At 42.1% G+C, this 27,039-nt stretch overlaps 3 protein-coding genes across 4 annotated transcripts in view; 2 read left to right on the top strand and 1 right to left on the bottom strand.

Annotated features, from left to right (window-relative positions):
• The window catches only part of LOC126564152 (protein PALS2), a 536,462-nt gene that overhangs the window by 252,531 nt on the left and 256,892 nt on the right, over positions 1-27,039 (top strand). The gene's annotated exons all lie outside the window — the stretch shown is intronic.
• LOC126564707 (homogentisate 1,2-dioxygenase) overlaps positions 1-27,039 on the top strand; it is a 650,355-nt gene that overhangs the window by 467,584 nt on the left and 155,732 nt on the right. The window lies entirely within an intron of this gene.
• The window catches only part of LOC126563959 (nuclear receptor subfamily 4 group A member 3), a 101,138-nt gene that overhangs the window by 9,750 nt on the left and 64,349 nt on the right, over positions 1-27,039 (bottom strand). The window lies entirely within an intron of this gene.

The raw sequence follows: 27,039 nt of genomic DNA, 5'->3' as shown, positions 1-27,039 counted from the left end.
ACCACACGGCACTAATTGAGCAGTCTGGTGGAGGTGTTGTTTGCTTCAAACTGAAACCGACCCCCCCCCCCCCCCCCCCCCATCCCAAGCCAACTGAGCGTAAGTGCTACGAATCATAATCATCCTACGGGAAGCAATATTCACTCGCGTCTACAGACCACTCACGCACGCTGCAATTAAATGCTGGCTAGGGGAGGACCAAAAAAACTCATATGACACCCGTGCTCTATGGGCCTTTTGCCATGCATTTAGCCGAACTCCATCAAAGGCTTATCTGCTCTCGTGTGTCTATAGCTCTCACGTATTATTTTAACGATCAAGCGACGAGTTTTCAAACGCTCACTCACGCGCGCACGTTAGACACAGTCCACGCTGGCGGGAGGCGATTAAAGGTGGTTGTCGAAATTTTTCGAGAGCTCCAACCAGATTCGCTTATCGCAAATCTCCATATTGGCGAAGATGATGGCGATGAAATTGAACCCACGCGGCTTGCCGGTCGCGATGCAGACAAGGTGCGACAAATCAACCGACCAGTCCCGAGAGCGGGCAAAACAAACGAAGGATAACAATCGTCACATTTGCACGATCAATCTCGACACCATCTGGTGCTGGTGGATGATGTGGTTTAGTGGATTTTAATAGGTGTCCTCCCCGCAGTGTGTATGGGCGCACTGTGCTGTGTTTTTATTGTCAAATCACTTCAACTCGTTTCCGATGGTGGCAACAACCAGCTGGACAGGAGAGGATGAACTCACGAGATTAAACTTGGAAACTAGGTGTTGGATTTGGTGGGATTTGAGTTCAATTTCTAATGCCCACTATATCTTGCTTGGTAGAAAATGATTCGATGTTAACACTTAAATGAAAGACTTGTTTATTAATTTACCAACACTGATTCGATACCTTCTTTGAGACTAACTTAAATCACAATAACTCTCTATTCTCTATCTTCCCTTTCTAAGGACTCAAAGTGTGGATTAAAATACGCTTGCGCTCGGTAAGAATTTCGATGCGACACAAACGCTCCATAAAAAGGGGCGTGTTAGAAAACGGCAGCAATAAAACGCCATTGCAAAGGTTTCAACTGCACTTCCCAACGATCCCATCAGATAAAACAAACTAGACAATAACCATCCGAAAGTCCTATTCCCGCTAAGTATGAAAATAAAAAAAAAAAGCCAGAACCAGCTCAGTCCCAAAGGAGTCCATAAAAGTCGGTGATATTTAGCGAGTTGATTATTGAACAGCGGGGCAGCGCACAGACGCGTAGCAAAGGGGGTCACGGTTTGGTGCATGCAAATGAGCATCGGCAGCAAGGTATATTACATATGTAGCATGTGCAAAGACACTCCGGACGCTGGATGGATAACAGAAGGTGTGAAAAATGGAGAAATTAAGCATCGGGGTTCCGAGGCGGTTCGTAGCCGGTATGGTACATCTAAGTCTTATCTTCCGCGATCGGTATGAAAATTTAATGATGTACTGTGAAGGTTTTGATTTATGGTGGGACAACAGTTTTTTTTTTTTTAGATTGTAGTTTATTGTTTGCGTTGAAACGGTGATACGAATTTGATTACCAAATTTAACATCAAAATTGGTTCGATGTTTTTTGCTTGCACAGATGTGTCATGCGCTCTGTTGTAATAGAGTTTTCCATTTACTTATTGTTTGTTTATATTTTACAACTTTAGTACATTTAATGTATTTCAAGAATGATTTACAGTCGATGTGTGACAACAGGCCTGAACAGACGTGTTTTGACACCCTTAAAAGAGCCCGTACTAAAACACACAAATAAAAAAAAACAACACAAAATACAAATGGTGGTACGCGTGAACACCGTAAAGGTGGATTTCTCGGGCGTACCGAAGCCAACGTATCAAGAAATCCACAATTTCGTTGAAAGCAGCCTAAAACTGAAGGTGGAAGAAGTAGTGATGCTGCAAATATGCAAGCTAGAACCTACAGTGTACGTTAAAGCCATCAGCCAAGAGGTAGCGGAACGAGCAGTGCAGGATGCAGTGAATGCAACCATAGTGCTAAACGAAAAACCGTACAAAATCCCAGTGAGCGTAGCGGACGGATCGGTAGAAGTTAGAGTGTACGATGCACCAGAGGAAGCCGAGACAGAAGACATAGCCAAACTGCTGTCAAACTATGGTCAGGTCATCACAATCAAGCCAACCACATGGGGAGCGAACTATAAATACGCGACCAAAACGGGAGATTACATAGTCCGAATGAAGATCGAAAGCCACATCCCATCCACATTGTTCCTAGGAGGAGAGCACAAACTCCTTATAACCTATCAAACCCATAGCCATTTATGCAGGTTCTGTAGCAACAAACTACATCCCGGTGTATCTTGTGCACAAAATAGGCTAACGTATGCAGAAGCAATGAAAGCATCCAATATAACTAACATCACCACAGCAATCCAAACCAAGTTTACTACACTAACGACCAAGCCCAGACCAACGGTACCACCAACACCAGGTGCGCCTAAAACCTTAGAAGAGCGTATTGCGAAAATACAGACTGACACAGACAAAGAAACGAACGTAGAGAAGGTTCATCTCGCAAATACTAATCCAAACGACACTCTAACAAACAAGCTCAAATTAGTGCGTCCTTTTCCGCAAGATACAGAGGAGGAAGAAAGAGAAATCATCAAGCGAGGAAGAGGACGGCCAACGAAACCCAAGCCCAGTCGAGACAATAGCAACGAAAAAGTATAAACAGTGACCAACAAATTTCAACGACACACACACACACAAAAAGAGTTACAAGAGTTACAAGAATTACATCAGAATTTTAATCATTATCATGGCTTCAAACACGATTAAAATTCTTCAAAGCAACGTAAACAGCCTCTCAAAAAATAGGGACGAAATACTGCGACTCATGACAGCAATGAACATAACAGTAGGATGTTTTATGGAAACGTGGCTTAACGACATAAATGAGAAAAAAGTGAAAATACACAACTATAATTTAATACACAATAACAGAAATGACGGTTACGGCGGAACAGCGATATACGTGAAAAAGGGACTAAAATATAAGGTGATAAATGAGCACGAAGAAAGTGACCAAGTTCAAATAACAGAAATCCAAATACTCGACTCGAAATTAAATATAGTATGTGTATATGCAGCCCCATCAACACCGATCAAAGACTACAAAAATATCATAGCAAAAGTGATAAAAAAAACCGAACATCAAACAAAAACTGTGATAACAGCGGACCTAAACTGCCACCACACCATGTGGGGAAACACATACAATGACAGCAAGGGCAAGTTCTTAGTAGAGGAATTAGAGGATACGAATCTGTGCATGCTCCACGAGAGGGAGTTTACTTACATTCCCACAGATACAAAAAAACAAAGAACAGTAATTGACCTTACCATGATATCGGACGATATCATGGCCAAGAGCAGCCGCAAAGTATTGGACCATCATATGGGTGCCACCAATCACAAAACGATCATAACAACAATAGAGGTAAAGCACAGAGCAGGACAAAAAACGTTTGTAAACAAAAAACAGCTGATGTTTGAATTAAACCAATTTATCCCGGAAAGGAGTATGAACCTGAAATCAGTTATCAAAACCATCCAACACAAAATCAAAAAACACAGACACAAACAAAGAAAAACGCCAAAGATATGGTGGAACCGTGAGACTGAGAAGGCTTGGAATGGAAAAAATGAAGCACGTAAAATATTAAATCAAAACCGTACAACGGAAAACAAAATAAATTACAACAGAGCAATGGCTCAGTTTAGATATACAAAGAAAGTACACAAAAGAGCCGAGTTTGAGAAGAAATTGTTGAAATTAGATTCAAATACTACTAGCAAAGAGATGTGGCAACTCTTAGGCAACCTTGAAGGAAATACCACAAATAGACAAGAACAAAACCTCATCCACCAAGACAAACAAGCAGCGAAACGTTTTTTGGAAGAGAACTTTAAGAAAAATCGAAGAGGTAACAGAAAAATATACCAGGGCGAAATATCAAGTAACTTAATGAATATAGAAAACTGGAACGATATATTAAAAAGAAAAAAGAACACCGCTCCGGGGCATGACAACATATCCTATGAGATCTTAAAAGGTCTCAACATTGTGGCGACCAAAAAGTTCATAGATGAAATCAATAACATGTGGAAAACTGGAAAATTTAAAAAGCAATATAAACAAATCAAATTAATAGCTATCCCAAAACCCCAAAAAGATCTCAATGACACAAAAAATTATAGAGGGATAGCAATGATACCAACGCTTACGAAAATGGCAAACTCAGAGGTCTTAAGAAAATTAGAGAGACAAGTTGCCGAAAGAAACTTCATTCCTGAGACATCTTTCGGCTTCAGAAAAAAACGAACCACAAATCAGTGTTTAAATCTATTGCTAAATCAAATATCGCAAAACAAACGCAGAAACAGATACACCGGAGTCATATTTGTAGACCTGGCAAATGCATATAACAATGTCAAGACGGAACTACTGATAAATATTTTAGAAGAAAAAAAGATAACAGAAGATATCAATAGGTGGATCGCGGGATTCCTTTATAATCGAACAGTAGAAATACAAGTAGAAAGGGAAACTATTCGAAAACTAGTGTCGGATGGACTGCCGCAAGGAGATGTTCTATCTCCAACCCTGTTCAATATATATACAAGCGCATTCCACAAAAACAAAAATAAGAAGGACGTAGAAATCATCCAATATGCGGATGACTTTGCCATAATACAATCGGGAAAGTCACTAAGTGAACTAGAACAAAGGTTGCAAGAAACAATGAATCACTTTAGCGAAACTGCAAAAGCATTACAGTTACCCATAAATATACAAAAAACCAAACTGTGGGTAACGGAACCAGAAGCAAATTCCATAAAAATCCAGATAGGTACAGAGACGGTACAACAAACGGACTCATACAAATATCTGGGCATATGGTTAGATAACAAACTTTCTTTCCATAAACAAATAGAAGAACAGAAAGATAAAGCACGAAACAAATTCAATGTACTAAAACACATATGTAACTACAAAAACAATTTGAGCCCAAACAAAACAATTGGAGTACATCGCACAATCGTAAGAGGTACACTGGAATACGGAGCATCCATTCTAGGAAATGGAAAAAAGAAACAATTAAAGACAATGAACAGCATAGTATCACAATCAATTAGAAAAGTATCAGGTTGCACGAAAACCACGCCTTTGAACACACTATATGCCATAAACTCCGAAGTTCCATTAAACTACAGAAAAACGTACTTAGCGACAAAAGAACTTTTTAAAACGGTCATAAATTCTCCTATTCACAAAAGACAACTGGAAAAAAACAGAAAAAGAAGAAAACGAAAAAAGAACTACATGGAAAGATTGTATGAAGACAATAGAGAAATTATACAAAACATAGAAGACATAAAACTGAATAATATAGACCATAGAGTAAATGTTAGAACACAACTAGACAAAAAACTATCCAAAAAAAGTACAGCTGACCGTAGAATTATGGAACTAGAATATAAGAAAGAAATTCAGGACTCAATCACAACAAAAACACTAATTTTCACTGACGGTAGTAAAACCACAGAAGGTGCTGGCATTGGTATATTCATCATGACTCACGGTAAAAACTTCTCATACAAATTTAAAGTTGAAAAAAGTACATCCATTACTTCCATAGAAATAATCGCAATAGAAAAGGCGTTAGAAATAGCACACGAAAATAGAATCAATAAGCCAACCATATACACGGATAGCCAAGCCGCATGCGAAATTATCCAAAAAACACAAAAACAAACACATATAGAGGAATCAATACATAACATCTTAAAAAGATCCAAACAAACGCAAGCAGAAATTAGATGGATACCGGGACATTTAGGCATAATGGGTAACGAAAAAGCTGACACACTAGCTAAAGAGGGAATAGATTCACAAATTATCATAAAGAACAAATTGAGAATGGAGGACGCGATAAACATGGCCAAAACCAAAATGATAGAAGACACAAAACAATGGTATCGCGACATGTGCGCAGAGAAGGGCAAGAAATTTGAAAAATTTCAAAATAATTTTGAAATAATGCCATGGCACCGAAATATAGACCTATCTGCCACAGAAATACGGAAAATGAATCGCATCTTATCAGGACACGACCTGGGAAAGTACTGGTTAGAAAAAATGAAAATCGTTAGCGAGGCAAATTGCGAACTTTGCAAGGTGCCAGAAACAGCCAGACACATGATATTCGAATGCTCTAAATATAAACCAACCCTAGGACTATCTTTTGAAGCACTAGAAAAGCATTGGAAGGATGAAGATGGAAAGTATGTTAAGGAAATAGTAAGATATGTAAAAAGGAACAAGATAGAATTCTAAAAAAGCCAAACAACTGACCGATAACCAGCCGTAAGCGTTCATCAAGCGAGAAAATAAGCCGCCGATATGACTCTTAGAAGTCGAAAGGCAAAGTAGAGTGAGGTAAGCCTCTGAATATGAACGGGAGAGCGAAGCATCACCGGCCATAGGAGGATACAATCCACACTCGCATAAGAAGAAGAAGAAGAAGAAGAAGAATGATTTACGTCTTTCTTTTCATACAATTAACTTATTCTTGTTGGTTTTTGTCTCACTTGATTTTTTCTGCAGCGTATTTGTTTAAAATTATAATTCTTACTTCTTATTTAAAATTATAATGTTCTATTGTTTAAGTTTGTGTGTTTTTACACTTTTTGATTGATTAACGTGATTATTCCATTTCTTGTTTCAAAACATTTGTTTTATTTTCCTATGTGCGGTTATTTCGTTAATTTCTTACTTTTGAAAAGTGAGTGTTAGTTTTTTCTTCTATTTGAATTTTAATTTGTGTTTTTAGAGCATTAGAGCATTGCTTTTACTTTAACGAATAACTTGGTTTTTTAGATGTATTTTCAGCTTACATATCTGTTGCATATTTTCTGGCACATGATCCGTGAACGAAAAGCATGAAATCATCAAAATAACATACCGATGACACATATCTGTCTAATGATTTGAGATTTTGGACTTTTGCTTTCCTTTTCCCCCTTCTATACCCGCTGTTTCCTGGATGCCATATTTGATAATGTACGCAATGTTGGCTGTAATGCGTTAACGCTTTAGCCTACGGCTCGACACAGCTCAGACAACACGCGAACGTGAAACATGTTTGAAACGTCGAAAAAAAAAGCCAGGGAACAAAATACTCAATTCCATGGGAAAAATCGCTGATCATTTTCCTCACCCAACCCATTCGGTTTCAAGAGGCGAAAAGGGGAGCTCGGAAGACCACCCCAGTTTGGGCCAACATAATCATGGAGTGGTGGCTACTCGCGGTCAATGTTTTTGTCTTGTTTTTCGATTGTTGCATGTGTTGCAGCAGCATGATGCTGGCACCCGCTGAGGGGAGTCGCATTTGATGCACACGATACGCACACATACGCGCGCGCGTGGTCGTAGGGAAAAGGAAAACCGAATCGAACCGTTCCTATCAAACGTGCGCACCAAGGGGTGGTGATAAGGCTGGTAAAGGGTGAAGGAGAGACGGGGTAGGAACAGAAGTAGAGGGGTGTGTTGGTATGATGAAATCTTAATTCGATTCGAATGGGTTTTGAGCCCTCCGCGAGCGAGCGAGGCGGGCGAACACCAATCGGGTAATTGCGTGACCGTGACTGATCAGGGTAAATTCGGTTGTCTCCTCGGGGTTCCCTTTCGTTTTTCCCCGAAGGCTTGTGAGGTGAGGTTTGCGCGACCGAGCTCTGCTGCCGGATCATTCGATGCGGTACGGAATTCATGCCCGATCGTCATCGTATGTCAGCGCAAGATGAGCAGTGTTGATGTGATGTGATGAAGGGAAGAATGTCGGTTTTGTTTCTGGGTAATATGACCCTCAGGGATGCTTTATTTTTTTGGGAGAGATTTGATGGATGTGTGATTAATCGTTTTGATTCATTAAGAAACGCAAACAATTTAAGCAATGCAGCATGAGAATGCGTGAAAACAATGTGCTTGTCTTGTTAGCCTACATTTGTCGTTTTATTATTTTTATAGTAGCTTCTGAAGGGATTCTTAGGTGACGTATTGGAAATGCAACAAAAACCGCCGACTATTCTTAAGATATAAGAATTAGTTGGCCCATTTTAAATTATTAAGAAGCTCTTTTTTTTAGCTCTCAAAGCAGCCAAGCATTCCGTAACAGCAAAACAACTACAAGGAATGCCAAACAGCCGACATAAACAGATTCCACCCTGCTAGTTCCTCGTTACTGATACCTCAATGGTAAAAAGGCCGCCCAAGACAGAGGCTCGCCAAAGCCTTCCAGAATAACGGTTCCCTAGCTCCCAGCGGAACTAATTCATCGTTTTTCCTTCACTGCGAACCGCGAAGGTGGATGCATTTGTTTTATGATAATTTTAATCAACTCTAATAAAAAAACGGCAGACCACCACTCTTTTCGAGTAGCCCAACCAGTGATCCGCGGTGCGGCGAATCCTTTCTGCCGCCATCAAAGTGCATCACCGGTTCCATCCTCCCTCAAAACCCACCGCCACCACCACGCACCTCATCGCATAATCAATCAAGCGGGTGGTTGTTCTGCACGGATTCTTGGAGTGTGCTTGTGGCCATTTGTTTTTTTTCCTTTTCCTTCTCTTTGTAGTTTCGTTCAACCGTTTTCACGCGCTGTCGGCTAAAAGGGAACCGAATCATCAATCAAGATTTCAATTAACGCGACCGCGTGTAGTAAGAACCGTTTGTTTTGGGTGCAACGCGCGCTTCATACGAGCGTGCCGCTAGCATACATGCACTTATGCAAGGTTGTGCAGTTCCGGGACGCTGCAAACACTGTACATTTTCGCATTCGGGGCCATTAAAATGACTCATGAATGCTACCAATGCTACCGGGGCTTTGCTACGGACCCAGGAGCACGAAGCACTTTAAGATCCACACCGGCAGATCGTTGGATATAAAGGGTTTGGTGCTTCGGCGAGATTTGACGACGGTTTCTTGTCAATGTTTGTCGTTGATTGATTCTTTACAAACAAAGTAACAAGCGTTGCTCTTTTTTTTTTGTGCTGTGAGATGCATTTCGGCACAAGATGGGGATGTTAAGCGGGTAAAAGCTTTTAAATATTTAATTGATGGGAGTTATGCACATCAGGCTGTTAAATCAAGCTTCTTGATATTTCATTGAAGTAGATTTTAGTATGAAAAACTTTGCTCAATTAGTTTTAAAACAATACTTGATAAATACTTAACATTTTACTGCTTTTGACACAATTTTTAAACCAATAAACGAGAAATGCCACAAAATTGCATACATTCTGGCGCGGTAATTAAAGCGTGATCACTACAAGAAATTAAACCGGCAGATAAACATTATTTGCGTATTTTCAATTAAATTTCTTCAGTCCCTCGTTCTCCTTCCTTGCTCCTTCCCTTCTTTCAAACGAACAACGCCATAGCTTATCAAGAAGCATACATCGCTCAACATAAATCAGATCAGCTTCACTATCTGGCGAATGCAATAAAAGCTAAAGAAAAGCTCAACAATCAAGATTAAGAGACTCTTTTTGCAACCGAGCGTACCCTAGGACCCGGTAGGCTCGATTTGGGTGCTATAATTATTTAATTTCCTCATCATTTGAAGCACGCTTAAAGCACGAAGCGTTGCGATTGCTATTTTTTATTTACGTCCTCTCCTATCCTCACTATCCCGTTTGCCACCAAACTGCCACGATCGCGAATCCAAAGCGCTTCAAAGAGGAGAAAATTTATAATAATACCTTTCTTAATCTTAAGTGTGCCCCGCACCATGGGTTCATTTACCATAAATTAGCACTCTCAGCAGTGCTTTAAAGGGTGGGAGGGACTTCCTTTAAACTTTGGAGGATCATTACGGGGGGATAAATGGGAGGCGAAGGGCTTGGAGATAAACGTTCGCACTAACCTGTAGGAATGTGATTTTTCTTTCCTAATACAGGAATAGAGGAATCAAGATGAGTACCATGGGAAATGCGGGTAGCATCGCGATGTTACGGCATCATAATCGAATTCGACGGGTTGTGTTTTGAAAATTAAGCTTAATTTAAATCGTAAAATAAAACACAGGGTAATTACCCGGATGGTGCGTGTACACACAGTTCCACCGTTTTTGCGGCTGGTTGCGTTTTCGTTTTTCGCTTTTTTAGTGCCTTTTTCGGTATTGTCTTCCTTTTCGGTGGTCATATGGGGCTGGAGGGACTTAAGATTGGCTTGCGTGAGAACACCCAAACTGTGAAGCGTCCAAAGAAATGGACAATCTTTCACCAGGGAACTAGAAACTTTGTTTATGTAGCGGGTGAAATATGCGATGCGTGTTATGCTGCATTTCCACATAATTATTGAACGTTAATTGCCATTAGTCACATCGGAAGTCTAATGGCGGTAAGAGTTGCATCACAGGATCGCAAACGGACTTGCCAAAGAAAACGATTTGCTTCCCGACCAGCGGACTGTGTGAGGGAAATATTGACCCTCTCGGTCTTGAGTCGCGTTTGTGAGAAAGTTTTAGAAAAAAAAACGATACAATATTTGCTCTCTATTGTATAATTTCTGCAACCGATAGCTCGATCGATCGAAAGATCTCCTCCGTTTTTTTTTCTTATGATTCGTTGAGGTTCGTCGCTTAGAGCACGATGCAATCGCTTTCAGGTCGCCGTTTTTGGGGAAACATAATTTTTCACAATGCACAATTGAGAGTCGGGATGGGACCGGCAGAAGAAGGAATTAAAGAAATGAAAAAAAAAACGCACCCGCTCTCACACACATAGAGTCAGATGCATCCACGAAGCCCATCTCCAAAAATAAAACCCATGGTCACAGTAATGTTTGCTTCGCATACTTCGAAAAGCAGCAGCAGCAAAAAAAAAAGCACCAAAAATACGGATCATTACATAAGTGTAAAACGTTTTTCGGTGATTTGGATGATGAAGGGTAGGGTAAGGTATGCAGGGAAACGTAAGAGGAAGAAAAAAAGGGGGGAGCAGACAGTCAGACAGTGAGCATCGAAAAATAAAACAAACCCCTTGCCGGCTCATCCGATGTGAACTGAAGCTGGTGTGGTAGTTTTGTTTTTCTTTCTGCTTGCTTCTTGACCCGCGTTTATCGTGGGCCCATCTCGAAAGCCCATCTCATCACTTTCGCTTTCCGATCGCCGAACGAGCCACTAGTAGTAGTCGTAGTGTGTGCACATATTTGCAGCATCGTCGTAGAGATGATGAGTCGAGCAGTAAAAACAAGAAGAAGCATAAACATAAAACATAAAAACAAAACAAAACGCAAAACTCAACATAAAACAAAGCAAGAGAAAAAAAGGGTTCCTTCATTAAAAGTTGACGATTTTTCATAAAGAAGATACCGAAGTGGTACGACGAACGACTTATCGCAATTTTCACATCAACCAACCGAATCGATGAAGCAGCTAAAGGACCCGGTGGTCGTGGTTCCAAAACTGAAGATGATCTCGGATGCGATGCGTAGAGAGCGCGCGAGGGCACTGATTACGGCAAAAAAACTTTTGGCGTGGAATGTGTTGAATGCGTATCATTAGCAGTACGAGTAACCGGTTGGTTTGTTGGGTTGGGAGAAAGAAAAATGGGGAACAGTAAGACAAATGAGTGATTAGAGCTTGTCTTTATTTGCTTGTTTTTGTAGAGGGGTTAGTTTCATATCTGTACGGTACGAGTGAGAAGAGGTAAATTTTACAACAGAAAACTAAAAAAGACTCTTCATGCCTAAATTCACCCACTCTCACCCCTAAACACGCGCCTCAACAACGTGGGAGGGGGGGGGGGGAGGTAGGCGTGAGCTACATTAAAAAAAACCTTCCCGGCAAAAGGGGACAGGCGAAAGGAAGTTCGATCGTGTGCTAATGAAGCAAGGAAGCAATGGAAAATCGGTAATGTTTTCAATTATCTGCTTTCATCTAAAAATCCCAGTCCGTAGTGGGTGGCCTCCGTTTTTCCTCCGTCAGGGGTTTTTGTTGCTATGATGCCGAGGAAAAACCGGGAGCTGCTGCAAGCGGAGATACTCGATACAGTGAAGAACCGATCGACACAACAAGACAGACGCGAGAGTTCATGCTACTCGCGATAAGCGCCGGCGCCAATCATCCATTTTGTTCCATTAATTACAATCCGCGGTTTTTCGCCTAGTCTGAAACCTGATCGTTGCTTCGCGATCCTCATGGAAGACGGGCGAAACCGGGGAGAGAAAATGTTTTATTGAGATTAACGGCCTGTTGGTTGGGTTCTATTGAGATTGGGATGGGAGGAAGTAGCAAATAGAAATCGCCCAGTACAAGCAAGGGTAGAAGATATCGACGAGACATCAGCGGGACAGGTTCAATGGACGGGTCCATGTTCTTCCATTGCCGATGATGATTGGAAGCCATGTTTTTGATGGCACAAGACAGAAAGGATTACCAGATAACCAAAGGTATGTCACTAATGGAGGCTAGGGAAACGCTGAGGATGTTCAGGAATCGTCTTTTGGTGAAACCTCAGCATCATAGCAAGTCATCACTCACTGTTGCGCTGGCAAACAATGGCACCGATGTGGGACAGATGTAGGATACAGTGTTGCTCGCAAACCCTCGTGTCCTCGGCATGGCTTCCTTCATGGTCAAAGTCTCGCGGCATCCAGTCTCTTGTGCGCTCGAGTATCGATTGTAAACAGATAAACTAACATCGCGCATCAAGCGCATCCATGATCAGTACGGTGGTGCAATCTCATCTCATCAAACAACGGGTAAGATCTTAATTCGGCACTTTACACTCCAACCACACGGCTTGTAGCTGGCTGCTGCTACTACTGTTGCGACCCTAAAGAGTCTAGTGTGTAGGATCGCTAAGTGATACTACAAACGATCGTACATTTCCCTCCCCTGTTTCTCGTTTGTAAGAGGCCCGTTCGACAATGTCTCGGTAGCACTCTCTTGGAAACCACTTTTCACCATCCATCGCCAGATCGCAAGCTGGGCAAAAGGGAGATGAGATTTGTAACAGCTCAATTGTATGTCCTCCATTTCCGTGAGAGATTTGTACGTTTTGCTGAATCCAAATTCGCTTGACCCGTTCCGGACTGTGCGAGAAATCGCCCAGTGTCAGCTCATACTCAGTGGAAGGATCGACAACGACCAACAGTTTCAACAAAATAAAGTCCTATCTTTTCTGCGAAGAGATCGGAACGGAATGCAAAATTTTTGCTTGAAAGCAGCAATAAAGTAAACGCCCCGAGGGAGCCCTTTCTTGTTGGCGACGAGTCCGTGCGGATTGGGTTGGCTTGCTGCGGGAGGAATCTCACAGTTTGGTTCGAAATCGAAGAAAGAAACTTACCGTCGGCGAAAAACACTTAACAATACAAATTGAACTGTCAACAGTTGCTGGTCAAAAGGTGCGAAGCGGCGCGCGAGGACCACAACTCGTGGACGAGCACAAACACACACACACAAAAAACCGAAGGTCGTTTGATACACTCTTCGAGAGAGTGGAGCTTTTAAGATTTGTTTCGAGTTCGAGTTCTTCGCGTTTGGATATGCTTTGTTTTCTATCTTCTTTTTTTTTGGTCTTTTGTATGCTGTTTCTGACAAAAGAGGGTGATGGGGTTGGGAGGTGGTGGCTTGAGGACATTTTGTTTGTGCGTTTGGTTTGGTTATCAAGTAGCGCATGTTCAAGCATTATCGTTGGAGGATAAGCGTGTGCGATGTGTTTTGGAAAAGGCTCTCGCTGATGATTGTCTCTTGTTATGCTTCTTGGTGAGCATGCGATCATCACTCAGCGATGAACACTTGTTGTTTGCGGTTTGGTGAATATCTTGCTTTTGTAATGTTTTATTTTTTCCGCTATTGCGGGGCATGCAAAAAGATTTCGACCTTAGGCAGTGATCCACATCCACCAAAAATAAAAAGAGCAAATATTTGATCCTTTTTGGGATAGACACATCGGCAAGTTTAGTAAGCCATTCGATGGCCGATGTGACCTTAGAAGGTCGTTAAGCCAAGAAGAAGAACAAATGCAACTGGAAATACACATTTGAAGTCGTAGTTCTCTCAATACTAAAGCTCAGTTATATGCCAAAGTTTGTACGCAAATGGACTGTGATGAGTTGTTAGATATCTTTAGATATTTCCGAGGATTTTAATCGCGGAAAAAATTACTATTTTTATCAGGTTTCTTCAGGTTTTCGAATTTCCGTAAAAAATGTAGTGTTGAGGTTATGTATTCTTGCCATTTTTATTATCCAATCAAAGCAAAGCTCTGAGTACCTTCAATATGCATCTTGCTATATTATTAATAATCGCTATATCATCCTATTTAAGGGATCATATGATTATTTTATATTGACCATCCCAACAAACGAGTCTCTTAAAGCAATCTTTCTTGTATAATAAAGACTCAGATGAAACTAAACCCGTTTATACCCTTTCCGCGAGGAGTCTCCCTAGTCCTTAGTGACCGCGTAACTTGAGAACATACGTGATCTTGTGGAGAAGATCTCCCCTAATTGAAGCTTACGCCACACCATTATGCCAAACACCCGGCATCCGGACGATACGATCATCTGCTTTCAATCTCTCGAATCTCCCAGCCAGAATCCGATGACCAAGAATGTACCGCTTGTAAAATTAATACCACACAACAAATCTTTCCTACTTCTTCCTTTTGCTGCCCATTTAACCCGCCCAGCATACGCACACACACACACGCACACATGTTTTCCTTCCCATTTTCGGCAAAAGCAGCCTCTGACATCGTTTTGTGGGTCAATACTTTCACCCGGTTTTTCGCCTGTACGTAGCGCAACGTGTGTCGTCGTTTCGTGCTGCTTCGGAGGCTTCTTCACCACTCCAAGCAGTGAGCCACTTCAGCGAGATGCTTGAAGATTTTTGGAAGCTAGCTAGCGTCGTCGGTCCGTCGTACCGCACCCCGAAAACTTCAAAACTTGAAGCGCCTTTAGTTTCTTCCACCGGCGACTTCAACGGTCCCCGGTGATGATGAACCCACTGGGCGCTTCCCTTCGGGGTCGGGAAGAGGTTGTTTTATTGCACACCGTGCAGAGGAGTTGTCGAGAGAGAGAGAAAAAAAAAAAAGTCTCATTAACGGAGACTCTTGAAGATGGGTACACGAAACGTACGAGTGGGTTATTGGGGTCTGCATGAAATGGAAGCAAATTTATGAAGGTTTAATTTTTGTTTTGTTTTTTTGGCTCCGGGCATAATTTTGGCAAAATGCGAATAATGAGTTACATTCTAAAAAACAATATTTTAAACAAGGTCTCTCCGATGAACGCTGACTGACAAATAGATTTTTGGAAATACATCGATGGTTTCAAATTTAAAAATAAACCCCCAAACAAACCGTTGCGAGGTTGATGGTCGAAATTCCCTTTCAGTCATTTCTTGCGAATGTTATTACGAATATTGATGGTTGCTTATTTCGCGCACCGCAAGTTTTATGACTCTTCACTATACGATCGCGTTTTATTGCCGCATTTATTTAATTTGCGGTGACGCTTGTGAACGGATTTTTAACGTTCGTTTGTGCATCTTCGAACCACGTGATGCACCGTGTACACGTTTTGGTGAGGTTAATTATGTAAGATTAAATGATCGGCGCCGGCTCCTACAAAAGCCTCCGAATGCGTACAGGTGCGATCGTCGCGAACTTGTAAAAAAAAACGAAGCTTGCAACGGGATGATAACCGAGAGACATGGCGAAAAATGCTGATAAACCGAAGGTGATGCTTTTATGATGCTGCTGTCGATGTTGAAGTAAATGGTCAAAAATATATTCTTTCTCCCCCCGCGTTCAGGGTGACCAACTTTCGGGGTGGTAAAATCCAAATTCTTCGACCATGCTGTATAATTGCACTCGCATGCGTCGGCCAACAGTCGGATAATGAATGCCAAACTTGAACTTGCAGACAAAATTTAATTATACAATGTCGCTCTAGTGTGTCTTCAAACTCGTCTTCGTTTGTAGTGACCTCACAGAAAGGGTTGATTTGCAGATTAATTTCTTCAGGTTAGAGGTCACTCTGGAGTTGCACTTTTCTGATGATGACGGAGCAAAACTGGAGTTGCCCTGCTGCCCTACAATCGGAAACGTTTAGCCTGCACGAAAACAGTACCACATGCGCTGCTTCCCATGCGCAAGAACAGGTCCAATTGAAGACAACCCACACACACATACACTCCCAAAAAGCAAATAAACACTACCTCGATCGTATGTAGCATCTTCGCCGTTTGGCAAAACTTCTAATTAAAGTACGACGGAACTAGTATTAAGATAAACACTCCACTTCGGTGAGGTCGAATCGATAAAATTAGTACCTTTTTCTCCACCCGGTCGGTGATCATGGCTTGGAACGCCGTACTTAAAGAGGATCGTACCGTACGAATGGAAAAGCAAGCAAAGGCTACCAAGTCTTTTGCGGTGGTCGCCTTAGGAGCACCACCGCAGGAAGAAGGCCAACAGATAATTCGCTCTCTTAAAACGATGCTTGGTTGATTAGCAGTGGTTGAAGTGGTGAGCAATTGCTTGCTCCCTTGCTGGCGGTTGTGGCACGGTTGAGCAAAAAAAAAAAAGGGGGATCTTGGTCGGCAAGCCACACCCGAAATGAATCTTGTGGCTGCCGGTTTTACGTCAAAAAAGCAGATAATCGTAGCAAACAGAACGTAAGTAGTAGAAACAATGTAGAGCCATCGTTTAGACCTTTTTTTGTTGTTGATATGGATGAGGTAAGTTTATTTTGCCAGAAACCGCACCAGACAGAGAAACCATTTAAGCAGAAAGTGAGAGACATCTGCGTTTAGGTAAATAAGATATAATTACCCATAGCTTCTCGTTTGGATGTACGACGAAGAAGAAAATTGTAACAGAACGAGTTTCCGAAGCAAATTTGAAAATTGTTCCTCATTTAAGATTGGGTGGTGGGTTGGGGAAATTTAAGCAAATGATCGCTGATTACACGGAATCACATTTCACCGATCTTTGGTTGATCTCATGATGCTTCGTTGTTTTCATGGGTCCAGTTACTCCGGTTCTTCTCTCTCTCTCTCTCTCTCTCTTCGTCCAACTACTCTCGCTTTGTTGGCATGCCGCTTCTGGTATGCTTGAGCAATGTGTTTTAATGTTATGAACTCTCGTTATAATCCAAGATCAAACGCGTGCGAACGACGATATATGTGGCTAATCTTTTTTATTTTCTTTTGCGTTTTCTCTTTTGCTTTATTGCTGCAGTTTAGAGGAAAACGATTCGAAAAATGAGTATTCTGACAGCGGTATTGTTGATTTACACACCCTCACCCTCACACCGCGTTAGAGGAATACATCACCTCGTTGATCTGTTTTAATGTGGCTGGGAAAATTTCTCATAAGACGTTTACATGTTTGAAGGGCTTGTTATTGAGATTAAAGAAGCAACAAAATTAATACATTTTTTTCTTAAATAACATTACCTTGATAAAGGTAGCTTCAACTGAGCCTGACGTCCATAGCTTTGGTATGCTTTACATTTATTTAGAGGCGTATTATAAACCACTCAGGAGAGCATTAAAGATTATTCTGCAATATACAACAAAAATCACCAACGCTCCCATTAATGTCTGAAAGACATTGAGTTGCTTTCAGTGTTAAAGCGAGACATGACATAAAATACAAAACGCTACAGCGCGGTAATAATTTTTCTGCTTCTGCTTTACATTGCTACTTCACAGATTCCGATGCAGACGTTTCTATCTGCATGTTGTTCGGTGTTCCTCGATTCCCTTTTCATCCCCTTTTTCTCATTTTCAAGCACGTTCCAGTGGCTTCAAGCTTCCGTACTACCGTCGAACGCTACTTCTTTGTGAGATCTTGGCAAGAATCAAAGCCAAAGCAATCTGCTTCGGCCGGTCTACAAATTGATGATTTCACCAATTGATTTCACTCATTTCCCTCTTGCATAGTTAACCCCCCCACAACCACACTTCTCCTTCAATATCTCTCCAATAATCATGAGCCCAATGTGTGGGTGAGAGCATCGAGGAGGAGCCGTGCGATTATATTACGATTAGAAAATTATTCAAAATTACTATGATCGAACCGGATCATAATTGAGAATTTATGCAAAACCGTGCTTCTGCAATGGAGCTTGCGAACGCACACTCGTAGAGATCGATTTCTGGCCCGGTGATGCGATTTTCTTTGATGCGAACGCACGCTCGTCGAAGTTCGTCGCTTGACGTTGCGTTGATGTCGTTTGATCATTTTGAAGATTTGCAGGAAAAGGAAGCAGATAGGCACGGGGGCGGGAAGTAGCGTTTTGCACGATGGATCGTTTCGATCGGTGCTGGCGTATCGCATTGCTTGGTACCCTGGCAAGCCATCGAGGTCACCGAGTGTGGCTGGTTTTCGTGTAGTTATGGACATTAGCGCGAATTTTATTGTGCCGTTAGGAGCAGGCTAATTAATAGTCATTTCGAACGGGGTGACGACCCATCATTCTCACCGGGCAATCCTTGTTGCCTGACTGTGTGATGGCCAATCATTTTTTTTCTTTTCATGTTCAATTTCACTGACGGTCGATCGATTGTCATGCAGATCGAAATCGATCCTCTGCAAAACGTCGTGGTGTGAAGTCGTTTTCCGAATGGCTCGATTGGATGCCACCTTTCTTGCTTTTGAACCTGTTGTTCTTCGTTATTTTATTAGATTTTTATTTGCTTAACGCATTTCGAGGATAAAGAAGGGTTGGGCTAACTGATCTCATCGGTTGGAAAAAAAAACCGTCACATTAGGATCATCTAAAGCGGATCTGAAAAAAAAAAAACTAAAACACATGCACTGAAACCTGCAGATGAATGTCAAACTCATCGCTTGGAAGATCTATCTGATAAAGACGTCTTTCAAGTGTGGCTTGAGTCTTGTGCGGGAAGAAAATGATTTACGGCTCGAATCGTCCGGGTGGCCGATTTGGGTCCGAGATCCGAGATGAAGATGATGATGAATATTGAATCATCCATGCAAGCAGCGCTATCAAATAAACCCATTAAGTGGTTCTTGAAGTTTCTGAGCCCACCGTGCAGTATTACGGAACGAAGTTTAGAAGTAGCAGAAAATGATTAAAAATTTACTGCACAGCCAAGCCTTTATATGGCAAACCACCAAACGATTAAAACGTCACAGCCGCAGGAGAATTGAAAATGCTAATTTTATTATTATATAAATCAGGCAGAGAGTTATGTTTCATTTTTTTGACGATTAGAAGGATTCTTCTTTCCAAGAAAATTAATTAGCTTCCTGGTAGAGGTGTGCCGCGATAAATAATTTATACCGAAGACGCTACTAAATGGTGCAAATAAATTTCCAAAATGAGTAATAAACTCCCACCAGCTGCTTGAAGCAGCCATTTGTTTACCTTCGTGACAAATGTTCGAACACAAGTGGCCATTCATGCGCACACGTTCTATTTGTACAAGCGACAGTAATGTGGTAATTTCACTCAACCCACACGGCTGTGCGGCTGTGCGGGAATAAACACTTAAGAGTGCAGATTGAGCAGTGCAGAGAGTCGATACGAACGGTCCGGAAATCCCCATCCCGAGTGAAGGAAGCGAATTCTGGAGCGCGTGCCGTTATTTAAGAAACAGTTCTCCTTGGCCTAATACGTACCGTAAACAAATATTTCCACAGCCAAGACGCGCGTGTGCCGCGTGACATATAAGAAGAAGGCGCATTATATCTATTCTCACGTCAAAGAAACCATCAACAGGTGTCTGCGGGAAGGTGTCGTGAGTTCAACAAGAAAGCAACAAAAAAATGGCATGCAGCTTTTTAACTATTTTTTGCACTCTCTTCGCTTCGCTTGTTAGCGGTCTTCTCCGAGGTCCAAGTGAAGGATCGATTGGCACGTTTTTTTTTTCGGAGAAATTGTTGACTTTTGATCTTCACCTGTGCCGGGCAAAACGATGTGCCAACGACGACGGATAGATTCAGGACGAGATTGCCGGTTTGCACGATCGAAAAAGTGAAACGATCGGCTTAGCCGGGAAGACGATTTAATGATCAGTCGCGCTCGCCGTGGTGGATGATGTGCCAATACTGAGGACGGACACAGTGACCACTTGACCTCGCGCGCGCGCCTGTGTGTGTGTGTCCGGGTGGGGAGGGCCACATCAATTCCGGAGAAGGACTTTCGAAGCTTTTTTTTTTGTACCACGGTTGAACCACTTGAGCTTTTATTGCACGCAAAGGATCGGGCAAAGATCGGCGGCACGCGTGAAGAACGCATGTCAACTTTTCGGTGTGTGTATAGTTTGAGTTTCGAGTGTGCTCTCGGAATGCTTCCCGTTCAGAAGCTGCAAGAGGGTGCAAAATGTGCTTTGATGTGTACATGCCACCGGTACACACTTCAAATGTTGCAACAAAAGATCCGGTGGATTGAGGTGAAGCTGTGCGGTGTTATCAGATTTAATAGATGTTTTTCAGGAGATAAAAACTCAAGTAATTATTGCATCATAAAACGGTTTTCTGTGATGAGTTGCAGGTGTTTTCAGGCAGGCATTTTTCAGCGTTGTTTAATGTCTAATGCATGTAATTTGATGATACACAGTAACAGATCATTATCAATATTCAAAAAAAAAATATTACATAAAATTATATTCTGAAGGATGAAGTGGAACTTTTTTTTTGTGGTCGAGGCGATAACGCAGCTAGTCTACTGTCCTCCGATTCATGCATTGATAAAAGAATATAGGCACAAGCTTCTTCTTCCTTCATCAACTCGATCATTCCAACGTTTTGAGTGACCTCCCCTGACAAACACATTTCTTCGCACCCGCTTTATTTGCTTACGCTTCCCAGCGGCAGAAAGAAGCAAACCGCCTTCAACGCTTCTGTATGCTTTGACGCTGGCTGACATTGCGTTTCCATTGTCTTTTGCTTGAAAAGATTCATCCCACCCTAGCACCCCGCTTCCTCACGGTCACAGTTCGCACAGTTTTTCGGTGCTTCATTGTAAATTTGACAATTTTCGTCGGCCGCACATGTAAGCCCCGCGTTTTGCCTTTCTCGTTTTACACCGATCCGCCCGTCGGGGTGGAAGCATAACGAGCCCGGTACGTACCGGAGCAGCGGACAAGGTGTTTTGTTTTTGTTTGGTCAGCACCAGCCGGTTCGAAACGGGCGTGATTTTAACCTTCGCTCCAACCGTTACACCATTCCTTCCATTTCCATCGGTCCACTTGTGGTCCGGGCTTTTCTAAAGGGGATCCCCCAGCATATTGACGGAAAAGGGGAAGGAAGCGTGCGGGATGTTGAAGTTTTGTTTCGTTACTTCGAAGGGAACGCGTTCAAATTAATTAGCACCGATGTGTGACACTCGGCTCATTATTGAGATACCATGGCGAGTGTGTTTGTGTGCGTGAATGTGATCCTCCGGGTGAAGGGTAGGTTTAAGGGAAGAAGGGAAAAGTAAAAGGGGAGCAAACAAACGAGTAGCAACCAGCAACAAGTAGTAAAATAATTTTATTTGTTGTACGCACGCGACGTACAGATTATCGTAGTGTGGGAAACGAAAATTTGTCGCTCATGTTGGCTTTACCGGGTAACAACCGTTCATTTGCATGTTTTTGGGGTGATGAAGATGGGTTGTTTTTTTTTTTATTTTGTTTAATAAATTTGGAACGTAATAAAGAAGTATTATTCGAAATTAAGCCCTCTTTTTCTTCAAGAGAGTCATTACAAAACGTATGACCTTTTTCACAATTTCCTAAGCAAAACATCAAACGTCCATTTCCCTGTGCGTCAACCGCAAGAAACCAATATCGATCTTGCAACTTCAACCCACTGCGCCCTCTCCGTCACTGCCTGATTTTTCACTCATAAAATAATGCTTTCTTCATTTGAATTTTCATCGTGTGGTGATTGTCTTTCCACTCGAAACGCCAGCACGTATATTGTCTCATTCTAAGAAGTTGAAGTCTCATCCCAATCCCTATCAATATTGTGGGAGTCGATGTTGCAGTCGCTTGATACGTTCTCCTGCTGCAAACAATTCCGGCAAATAGAGATTATTTGAATAAATTTGAAAGTAAAATATAGCAAAATGTGTGCCTGGTTGAGTTTTGCGTAAAACGTTCCATACAGTACCATCCACCGGTATGAAAGTTAGCTGACGTCCCTTCCTTCGTTATGGTAAATAGGCTTCAAGACTTCAGAAGACGCTACCGGATGGACGATTTATCGAAATCACGAAAGAATAATGGCTGTGTCTGCACAATCCCATATAGTGCTGTACCGTTTGGTTTGCTACGATAAACCCAAAGCAGACGGAGCCGGTAGGCCAAACATGCGACGAACCTGAGCTGATGCATCAGAACGGTGGAGTCTCCCGGTTAGACTCGATTGGATTACTTTTCCTTCCTACCTTATGCCAGCCATGTCGGATGGCTTATCACGATTGAAGTTTGAAATGGCAACACGGTTGTGTTTTGCAATCTAGCTGAGACATAGCTGGGGAAAAAGTAACGTTTTGTTGATTGAACCTACATGGCCCCGCTTCGCTCAAACCGCAGCTGTCAAACATGGTGCACAGGGAGTCAAGAATATCAGCACTAGGAACTGGAAGCATCATTTGGTGTGATGCTTTTAAGCATAGATGTAAAATAAGTCGTCTTAAAGACAGCTAGCCGGATCGAGTCCCTGGAGTGGCCCGGAAATGTGTCGCTTCAGCTCCAATTTGGGGGAAGTAACATGAGAGCTCGTGGTTAATTTTTCGAACGAACTGAAACGGTTTTGAAACGTCTAACGTTTCATTCATCTGGACGCTAATCAAACATTTGAGCAACAACGTGTAAAAGCAATGGATCAATTGATTTTGACAACAATAATTTCCATTTCGGCCACCCAAACTGCCTCCCAAACCCGAAGCATCGAAGCACCGAAACGAAAGCATAATTAATCATCTGCGTACTTCGGCGCTCAACCGCAGATACCGAGAGCGTTACGATCAAATCAGCATCAAATCAAAATTATAATAAAAATGTACCGGACCCGAACAATCGTAACCACATCAACCGGACTTTCGGTAAGTGGACGAGAAAAACAAAATAGTTTGATTGATTCCAAACCACCACCCTCATACCACCCACTAAATTCTTCTACTGAAAGGTAATATTTTGTCGTTAAGATTGAATTACGGGACGCGTGCCTCTGAACTGGAAAGCCGAGCGCACACATTTCGGGAGGTTCGTCGCCTGTGCGCGCACGATTGTTCGTTGAAGTCTTTTTCGTACGGCAAATAGTGACTGCGTTCACCGTTCATTCTTGGAGGAGTGGATTGTTTTTTAAAATACTTTGGTAGCGTTGTTCCCTAATTTAGCGCAATTCGTTACGAGTTCGGAAATAGGTGTACGCATTCCAGTACTTTGGCAGAAGGAGAAGGTTTTTCTCCGTAGGCAAATACTTTCCATTTAAGTGACCTCTCCAGCATTAGCATTAGCATTAATCAATCGCGTGTTTCTGAGCAAAATTGTTTCTTTTACCCTTGCAAACCGCTTTTCAAAGGCATTTCCAACTCTAAAAAGCTCGAGAAGAAAAAAAACCGGCCAGTAAATCATGGCAGCATAGTCGCAAATAACGAGCTAAAGCCTTTATCAGCAGAAATTTATGGTTTTTAGCGATCGATGGACAGTAGTGGTCAAAATGCTGAGGACATTCAGGCCGAAAAAGCAGGCCAATGTTAGGGTAGCTTCCACAAGTAACACAGTCTAATCATATTGAACTCCGAACGCTCATGACCTATTGGCCGTCGCCGTCAAACCATGGATGCCGCGATGAATACCGTTGCATGGGGACTCGCGGTACTGTCGATGCATTTCTCCTGTAAAAGATTCCAAACATGCGATGACTGCTGCGATTGACTGATGACTGTGACGATTTTCTGCAAACATGTATCCGATCCAGGGGCGCTTGTTGGATGGCTGAGAGTCAAACGAACCTGCGGTTCCAACCTGGTTTGATGGTGGAAAATTTTGCTGATTGATACTCAGCACACCTCGGTGGGGGTGATTGATGGGTCGAAGCAGGCGATGCACCACCACTGGACGGAGCAGTGGGAAAACCGATCTCATAACGAGGGCGCCATCTCGCACCAGGCACACGCTGGTGCGGTCATTAGACGACCAAGTTGGACACCGAAATCCTTCGAGCGGTTCGTGCGGCTTCAAAAGCCGACACATACACACTCTGGCGAAAATTGCAATGTTGATGCAGCCTCACCGTTGGTGGTCGTTTTTTGTGTGTGTATGTCGAAGTTGTCGAAGCTAGCTGCTTTATCGAATTATTGATATGCTTGATCCTCCCACGCTGCATCAACGGTCGTCAGTGGGTGAGTTTTTCGCTACAAAAGGCGCTGAAGGGTGAATTATGGTTAATGCGCGTACATGGCGTTCGGTACGGTCAGTTGCGAACGAACAATCGGGGACATACCGAACACGTTCGGTACGGCTTATCGGCATCGGTTGATTCAAACAGCTGGCGTTCGTTAATTTTCATGGCTCCGGTCATTTGTCTCGTGAGCGTAATAAACCACCCGTGTGGCCCCCCAAGGGCATGCATTGAGAAGAGGATTGATTAATTATTTTATTCAAACTGTCAACGACAGAATTGCATGCCTGTTATGGTTTTCCAAAAGAGATAAAAGATTAACCATTACTAACAGGGACATTTGTTTTTCCTTGTTCGGTTGTAATGTTTGTCAAACATTCTACACTCAATAATTGATTTCACAATTATAGAAAATATTACACAACTAAATGATGGAAATCAAATCGTTGTCATTGGATCTCTTCCGTTCGGGGAAACTGGTTCAAACTTCAACCCAAAACCCACAAGCATTTATCTACCGAGATGCCCCGATTAAATTACTCGGTGTTGCATTACGAAGGAATGAAACGAAACAAAACGCCGATCGCGACCGCGGCCACAACAAGAGCTCAGTGATTTGCATGCAGCAAGCGACGAACCTTACGAAAACTCATCGCGCAGAAGCTTGCACAGTGTTACAAAAAAACCCCTCCATTTTAAGATCTTAATCGATCAGCAAAGAGGAAAAAAAGAAGGAATTTTGCAGTAGCCTGCGTCTGTTTGAGGGCGATGATTTATGCTTTTTTACAAACAACGATGCTAGAACAAGTTCGGTAAAATAAATCATTCACCACCGTCACGCTGATGAACTGTTTCGCTCGTGCGCACACCGGAAAACACGTTGCGTACGTTTAAACAAATCGGTATCCTAGATCGTCCTTGATCCCGTTTTTGACTTGAGTTGAGTGAAAAATTGCATCCCCTGTGGGCAGGATTCGTAGCACATGCGTATGGTTAGATTGGACTGTTTTTTTTTTTTTTTTGCAATATCTCTCCTACCTTTGATCGACTGTTTGATCGACTCAAAACAGCTGTTTCAATTGGTTGAGCTATACATATACAAGCACAAAACAGCAATCTTGTGGCAATTTGTTGCATATTATTCTCATCTTCCCATCACAACCACATGAAAAGCGGGAACCATCGCTGCCGCTTTCGAGTCACGTGAGGCACGTTTTTATCGACACCTAACGAATGCCGCTAATTAAAGCTTTGGCTCGAACGGCACACAATGTACCACCGCTTGCAGTTCATGTCCCTTGAGGGGTTTTTTTATGTGTGGGACGATCGAACGCAAGAAGAAGATTGCCTAGCTTCGAAGGAAAAGCATCATAAAATAACTCGATGCACCGCGCGGAACAGATGAATCGTGAATTTTTCCCGCGCTAAAGGGTTTGCATTAGACGCACGAGCGTGGTCCTTCGCGGTTCAGGGTTGGACACAATTCCCGGCGGGGTCACAAGAAACCTGTTGCGTGCACTGGTGCGTAAATGGGGAATCAGCACGAGAATCATCACATGGGCATCATGTGGCACAATTTTATTTATGCTGCAAAAAACCTAAGGGCTACGCTATGGTAAGGCTGGGACCTTAATAATGATTAATGGTTGAGATTTTTTTAAGTGTGTGTGTGTTACCGAGTTGCTTGGTGTGGAGCCCGGATTTAAAGAATTCAATGAAAGAAAAAAATGAGTTTCATAAAATATTTGCTTATAAATTTATTATTAAACACAAGATAAGTATGTGCAAAACAAGCATAAATTTTATTGCTCAGCATCGTTGTCTTGGAAATTGATTCCGCCCGCTCAAGGGGGACGTTATCCTATTTCGGGCGCTGATGAAATGGTTGTTCGACACGCATAAGTGTAAAAAAACGCTTTACAAAAGACATAAATAAGAGAAATATTTTCCATTAAAAAAAAAACGAATCAAATGAAGATTAAGTGCTGTTTTTGCTTTTCCGGCTCCGGCTCCGTCTCTCTCTCTCTCTCTATCTTTCTCTCTCTGTCTGTATGTCTCTCTCTTTCTCCCTCTATTATTAGTGATTCGTATTAAGTGAACTTCCCAGTGTGGCTAAAATGTGTAAAAGAACGAAAGGTGCCGTAACAATTGTACTCAAAATTAAACCTATTTAAACGCTTTTGTATCTTAAGAGTTCTTCAGGTAATGCGAAACCAGTCGATGACATGTGTGGGCAAAATGTTTCTTTTGTGTGTAATTTTTTTTGGTAAAAATTCGCAATCATTTTCCATCCAATTTCCGGCCGTTGTCGAAGTGCAATGTTTAAAGCAAATTATATAATTAACAATTAATCATATCAACATACGTTGCGTGCTACACGTTCCTTTTGAACACTTTTGGCTGTTGGTTGTGGTTGTTTATGCTGCTCCGAAGTGGTGGAACATTTTTTTAACAAAAAACGTTTTTTCGATCGATCATCGGTAGCCGATTTCACTTTGTACAGGAATTGGGATCGATTTCCAAGGATGTGTGCTTTTTTCTGTCTTCTCCTTTTTTTAAATTGAGATAAATAATGTAAAAGAA

Source organism: Anopheles maculipalpis, chromosome 3RL (genome assembly GCF_943734695.1).
Source record: "Anopheles maculipalpis chromosome 3RL, idAnoMacuDA_375_x, whole genome shotgun sequence".
NCBI classification, from domain to species: domain Eukaryota; kingdom Metazoa; phylum Arthropoda; class Insecta; order Diptera; family Culicidae; genus Anopheles; species Anopheles maculipalpis.
This window is presented reverse-complemented; position numbering and strand designations above follow the sequence as displayed.